We start from the raw sequence: 7,494 nt of genomic DNA on the forward strand, positions 1-7,494 counted from the left end.
CATCATCATCATCATCATTATCATTTTTATTATTGAAACTAATTTAGAACCTATAAAAAATGTAAAATGGTAATAAAAATAAAGCAGAAGAAAAAAATAATTTTCCATTTATTTCATTCTCTGGAGAGAGAGAGAGAAAGATTCTGGAGAAAATAATAAAAAAAAATATTAATGATGAGATGATTATGATTATGATGATGATGTTGTTAATGACAAAACCAAAGAAACAATTACGTTTATTTATTTATTTATTTTTAGAGTAATTATTTGTTTGGGAAAACAAACAAACAGACAAACAAACAAACAAACAAATCAACAAACAAAAAAAATTGTGGCGATCATATATTTTGTGATTCCAATCAAAAATTTTCGGTTCGATGAATTTAAATTTTTTTTTTTTATTGCAAATTTCGTGAATTTTTTTTTTAATTACTCTATGAATCTACTACCACGTCACCGTAAATACATGCAAAAATATTCTGTCAAAAATCGTTTTTCTTCTAACGCCACGTTAATTTTTTACGTTCGGGTGAAAGTTCTTTTTTATTTTTTATTGCAAAATTTCGTGAATGAATTTTTATTACTCTATGAATCTACTGCCACGTCACCGAACGCAAACATAAAAAAAACATTTTGTCAATTATCGTTTTTCTTCTAACGCCACGTTAACTTTTTTCCCGTTTGGGTAAAAATTCATTTTTTTTTCGGATAATGAATGACGTATAATAAAAAAAAAATCGAAAGACAATTTATCGTTTCCGTCGGTTCGATATATCGAAATCGAAGATTACGATAATGATAATTAATTCTTTTGTAGCAATGTAGAAATTTAAACAAACGTGAAATTTATTTGTAATAATATAAATAAAAAATTAATTGGCATAATTTTTTTTTTTTCGCAAGCTTTCGTTTGTGCCACGACGATTATTGTGGTGGCACAATAGTAACACGGGTAGTAATTTTTTTTGTAATAAAAAAGGAATGTAATGGGAAAATTTTTGCCAAAAGGTAAATTATTACCACGTTGAAAACGTTACCCATATTTCGAACTGGTTTGCGTGATGATGATGATGATGATGATAACGTTTCGTTGTCAGAAATCAACGTCATACAATCCATCGTTTGTTTTTTAATTTAACTTTGTATTATTTTAATTAAAATACAAACAACACCTGTTTGTTTGTTATAGTTTGTATCTCATTCACAAAAACCAAATCGTAATAATAATAATAAATAAAAATTTTGCAAAAAAAAAAGAAAAAATTATTTTTTATTTAAATAAATATTTCCTCGAGTGTTTGTTTGTTCGTTTGTTGATTGTTGTATTCAGGTAGCATCGAATTGAAAGTAAACACACATAAAAAAAATTTATATAAATGTATGAGTTTGTGAAAAAAAAAAAAAAAACTCGTTTTAGCATGTTTTCAAATAATAATAAGAAGCTTCTAGAATTCGAACGTGGTTTTAGTCAACAACGTACAAATTTTTTTTTTTTTTCTCGACGTTTTTTAATTTCCCCTCCCCCAACCTTCCGCCCCCTCTCGGGTTCGTTAATGAACGTTCTATAATTTTTTAAATTAATTTTTCCTTTTTTTTTCGGTTGTTTGTTGTCTGTTCGATTGTTTTAAAAAAAAATGAAAGATGAAATAAAAGATTTTTATCTATCGGAAATGACCTAAGAATTTGTCTCTAATGGCACGATTTTTATCTTGACCGGGGGAAGTGGGGGGAGGGGGGAAAAGTGTGTGATCGATTTCCTTCTTATTAATAAATTCTTCATTAGGTTGTTGTTCTCGTTGTTGTTGTTGTTGTTTTTACGCAACGATTAAACAACCTTCATATATATATAACATTCATTCATTCATTCATTCAATCGTTTCGATATTATAATATTATTAATATTTTTTTCATAAAAACAAAAAAACTTGCATACAAACGTTACGCGATTTTTTCTGTTTGTTTCGTTAAGATTTCCGTTTGTTTTAAAATTACACGCGGAGGCTCAAAAAAAAAAAAAAAAACGACAAACGACGCCCAAATCGATGGGGCGGGAAGGGTCAAGAAGAGGGGGAAGGGGTAGGGAATTTTGAAATTATAATTAAATTATAGATTTATATCTCTCCCCCTTTCCTCCCCTTACATCCCCCTTCCCATCATTTATGATTTATTATATTTTTTGCAACACGCGAATAAATAATAATAGTTAGTTTGTCGCCATTAGGAAATTCACATGACGATGTATTTCGATAATTGTCATAGATTAAATAAACAAGTGGGTTTCAATCAAGGAAAACTTCTTTTACAAAAAAATTGAATTGAATTGAATGGGAGCAAAAAAAAAAAAATATTAACGCGCGTAAAAAAAAAAATTTAATATTTTAATCTTTTTTCCTAATCATTTATCAAAAAGTTAAACCCGTTAGTTTTCAGGTTTTTTTTTTTTTTTTTACATAAAACAGGAAATTTAAGCTTCGGGTTGTTGTTGTTGTTCGAAAACGCAATCTTTCCTACGAAAAAAATTTTTATCAATGAATGATGATAATAATGATGATGATAGCGCGCGACAATGATTATATCGATCCGAAACAAACAAAAAAATTTTTATTAACACTTACACTAATTGAGTATTTTGGGTGGTAAATAAACAAACATAAAAAAAAGTGTTTTGCGGTTAGGTTGATTTAACATAATAAACCGATGGTTTCGGTCGTCGCTCTACCATAACAAACAAACATACAAACGAACAAACAAACGATAAAAACAATTTTTTTACTCCGCAAACCATGAAATAGTTTTTAAATGTTAAACGGATGAAATGCGACGACGATTACGCACGCGTTTTTATTACAATTATTATTTATTTATTAATAATGTTATTAAACGTGATTACGTACGTGAATTACGCGCGTTAAATAATGATAATAATAATGATAATATTTTGATTATTTTTCGATTAACAAAGCGAATAAATGGATAATAAGAAAAAATTCCGAAGTGGAGATTTGGAGATGACGATGATGATTGTTTATGATTGTATTCGTACAAACAATTTGTTGAAACAAACGATAATAAAGTTCGTGAGAGATGAGTTAAACAAACAAACAAACGATAAGGCGTCGATGTGATAAGATGCAAAAAAAAATATGGCAGATTATTTAAAGGTATTGTTCATCGTAAAAAACGTTTTTCGTACCTTTAGACACAACGATCGTGGCAGAAATAAAAAAAAACCCCAAAAATCATGCAAAATAAATTTTATTTTAAATAATAATGATAATAATGATAATAAATAAAATCAATGGAAACGAATGGAATCGGAAAAAAAAAATAATAATAATAATTTGTTTTTTTTTTAAATCGATAGATCGATCGTTACCTGCACGCGATATATAAAAAAAAAAATCATCATCCGTATTTTAAAAAGTATATATATATAATCAATAATGTTGGCACGCAAAATTAAAGAAGCGCTATCCATCGATCGATCGATCGATCGATGGATCGATTAATAATCGATTTTTTATTTTCGTGTGTGTATATATTATACATAGTATTAGATCGATAAGGTAAAATTTTAAATTATTCACGCGTTACACGCTACGGGGTGTTTTTTTTTTTTTTATAAATTCGTCATCCACGTCGTCGTCGTCGTCGTCGGCCCCGTCGTCGGTCCCGTCGTCTGCTTTTTTGTTTATGTTTGTACGCGACAAACAACCGCGTGGCAATTTTATAAAAAAAAACTCATAAGACTTTATTATTATGGTTATTTTTTAAAAAGAGGAAACGAATTTTTGTGATTGAATTAAAAATTATTTTAATACTTTTCGTAATAATAATAATAATGATGATGATAATGATAATAATAATTTTGATTTTAATTAAAAAATTTTTTGCGAAATCCGAGTGACGACGACATCGTCAAGCTAAAAAAAAAAATTTTTTATTTTCGTCAAATAAATTTTTATTCGCCATCGTGGTTGTAGATCCAACGTAAAAAAAAAAAAAAGTGGAAGAAGATAAAAAAAATTTAAATGTATTGTTCGAAATAAAATAAAAAAATGTTATGTTTAGATAGGTAGGTAGGTAGGTAGGTATTGGGTTAAAATACGCGTGACTAAACTCTTTTGCTCTTGTAGAGCGTGACTTACGATATTTCGGTAGTAGTACCCGATACTCCTCAGGCTAATTATTATTTTCATTTATTAACTTTTTGTTGTTTAACAAAGTATTTATTATATATAGTTTTATATCACGAAAGAAATAAAAAAAAACAAGTTTTTAAGGATCACATCCGTCAGTTTGGATCACCGTCTGATAATTTAATGCAATGCTGCCACTACACTTTGCCAACAAATCCAAAAAAAAAAAACAACAACAATTTCCGTCCGTTTTTTTAAATAAATTTTCTTCTGTTCGTATCGTCATGAGTAATAATAAACAACAAACAACAACATCGTAATAAACAATTAAACAAAACAATCAAATTCGACAAAGACAAACAAGACAAATTCGTTAAAGACAAACATTTTTGGACCATTTGTTATTGTTGATTTTTTTTTTTTTTACGAAACGTTCGGAAAACCGTTTGTGACGTAATGAAATTTTTTTTAAAAAAATTGTTGTTGATGTGAATGATTTGATTTTATTGGGGAAGGGGGAGGAGAGAAGAGGGAGGAGAAGGGAAAACGTTCGAGAACAACAACTAACGTCAAAAACGTTTTTTTTTTTTTTTTTTTTCGACTAATTTTATAAACTAAATTACTTACGTAAAATTAAAGACAGGTGAAAGAGATTTATTGACAGGTAATTTTAAAAGCAGAAGTCAAGTTAATGCGTGATCAACCAACAACCGATATCTGATCTACAAGTTTCCCCCCCTCCTTCCTCCCTCCCTTTCCCCTTCATCTTCCTTTCTACATTTTCCTTTCTACATCTTCCTTATAAAAAAAAAAACCACCGTTTAAATATCATACGTTCGTACGTTCGAAAATAAAATCGTCTGATAGGGGAAAAGGAGGGGAAGGGAGGAGGGGGGAGAGGGGAAGAAATTTATTATTTGAAAAAGGAACTTGTTGTTCATTCAACAGTAGCTATGAATGAAATTAAAAAAAAAAAAACTGGATGAAAAATACTTGTATTTTCAAACCGACGTATACTTTTTTTTAAAAAAAAAAAAAAACCATTAAAAAATGAAATGAACGAAGAAGAGAAAAAAAAAAGGTAGTGAGAGAAAGAGATAGAGAGAGAGATAGAGATAGATAGAGAAAAGTTAATGAAAAAGCAGTTAAAACAAGTTTAAAAAGTCGGATGATAGCACGCGGAATCGGTAGAAAAAAAAAAAAAAAAAGTACCTGGAGGTATATAATTTATTAGACTAAGAAGAAAAACATGGGCGATGTACGAACAACGACTAAATGGCTTCAAGCAGTAGAAACGAAAAAGTACGAACCTAAGCGCTAATTATCTTTCCATTATGAACCTGATTTTACGATTATATACGTTTCCACCATTTTCATAAGTTAAACATTAAATATTATTTCTTTCTTTTAATTTATTTTTTTTTAAGGAAAGCTTTTTTCAAAGTGCTTTGTGCTGCCTTTATTTCTATCCATTCAGTGGCGTATAAAGAAAATTACGTACCTACTTTTTCTTATAAAAAACCTTTCTTTTTAATTGGATGAGAGTAAATTTTAAATTTAAAAATGAATGAACCTTTAAAAAACTCGCTCGTAATTTTTACCCAAAAATGTGGATGGGTACATGACGTACACGTACCTTACCTGAAAATTAAAACATTCTTTTCATATTAACGTACCTTTCACCTCTCCCCCCCATTAAAAATTTTCCTCGGGGGCCATCGAAAGAATTATTATATTTCATTCAAAAAAAAAAAAAAAAAATTTACATTTTATTAAAAATAAAATTTTAATGATTTCCTACCACTTCTTTCCCTCCCCCCTCCCCTTCCCCCACACAAATTTCAAAAAGGGTTCGCAACCTCTTCGTCCTCCAACGAAACCCCACATCCCTCCCTTTCCCATTTAATTTATTTTCGCGTTTAAAATTATTAATAATAAATAAATAAATAAATAAATCGTTAATAAAAAATTATTTATTTAAATTTATCACTAAAAATAATAATAATAATAATAATAATAATAATAATAATAATAATAATAATGATGATGATGATGATGATAATAATTTTTTAAAATAAATTAACGGGTTAACAGGTAAAACAGCTACCGCTTCGAGAGATTTAATTAATATTATTATTATTATTATTATTATTATTATTATTATTTATTTATTTATTTATAAAATTTTTTTTTTCGTTAAAGATGACATCATGACATTAAAACGTCTTCTGCTAATTTATAATTTTTTTTTATTGTTGATTTCGGGCCAGGATATTTTCGGAAAAGGTTCAGAAAAATTTTAGAATTTTTATGATTTTAGGATTAAAAATAGGATTAGGATTAGGATTATATTCTCCAGTACGGATGAGGTATTTATGGAGGGTTTATTCTGAAACGGATCAATACGTTTTAATATTTCCAAAAAAAAAGGTTCACGTGACCACATAAGAATTTGTTTTGTTTTGTTTTGTTGACGACGTGTTGTTAACGCACTGCCAACTTGATTAAAATAGGATAAAAAAAATTGTTTTTTTTTTTTTTTTTTTTTTTTGGAATAAACAAAAACAACATGGCGAGATTTGAAATGGTTGTTATATTCGGTATCAAACCGTAACCGTAACTAATTGTAAACAATGGCCCTGTTGGTTTTTTGGAAATTAACAAACCTGCCACGTAAATCGTGCGCATCTATTATCCTCTACTCCTTCTTCTCTTTTTTTCACAATCATCTTTTTATCGATTACGTTTTGATAGCCACCGGGATGAAACGCAACAACAACAACAACAACCGTTTCAACTAAACAAAATAAAAAAAAAATATTTTTAATTTGTTACAAAGAAAAAAAAAACCAATATGGCGTTTGACTGCCTGTTTTTTTTTTAATTGCGTGATTGAGTTCACATTTGTTTCATATCCTTTTAAAATATTATTATTATTATTATTTTACGTCGTCGTCATTACAAAAAAAAAATTATAATAATTACATATGACGTGGATATAGGGAAAAGATTTAGAAAAATGAAGGCGGTCCTGAAAATAAATGCACAAAATTTAAATCCTCCCCGGAGGATAAAAACGAAATAAAAATAAACCGTCTGGATAATTTTTTTAAAAAAAACGCGAGTTACTTGTAGCAATATTGAGAGAGAGAGAGAGAGAGAGAGAGAAAATGGCGTTCGATTTAATAAAAAAAAACTAGGAAAATTTATTATGAAATGTGGGTGGTTAGTCATGTGTAAAACTAATACGCAAATAGTTTATAGTTTAACGCTATAGTTTTGTCGCTATAAAATAATCGTATAAACTTAAAAAAGTCACGTGGTGTCATAGAGAAATATAGAAATTTATAGTTCT

Source organism: Pediculus humanus, genomic scaffold (assembly GCF_000006295.1).
Source record: "Pediculus humanus corporis 1103172108313 genomic scaffold, whole genome shotgun sequence".
Lineage (NCBI taxonomy): Eukaryota > Metazoa > Arthropoda > Insecta > Psocodea > Pediculidae > Pediculus > Pediculus humanus.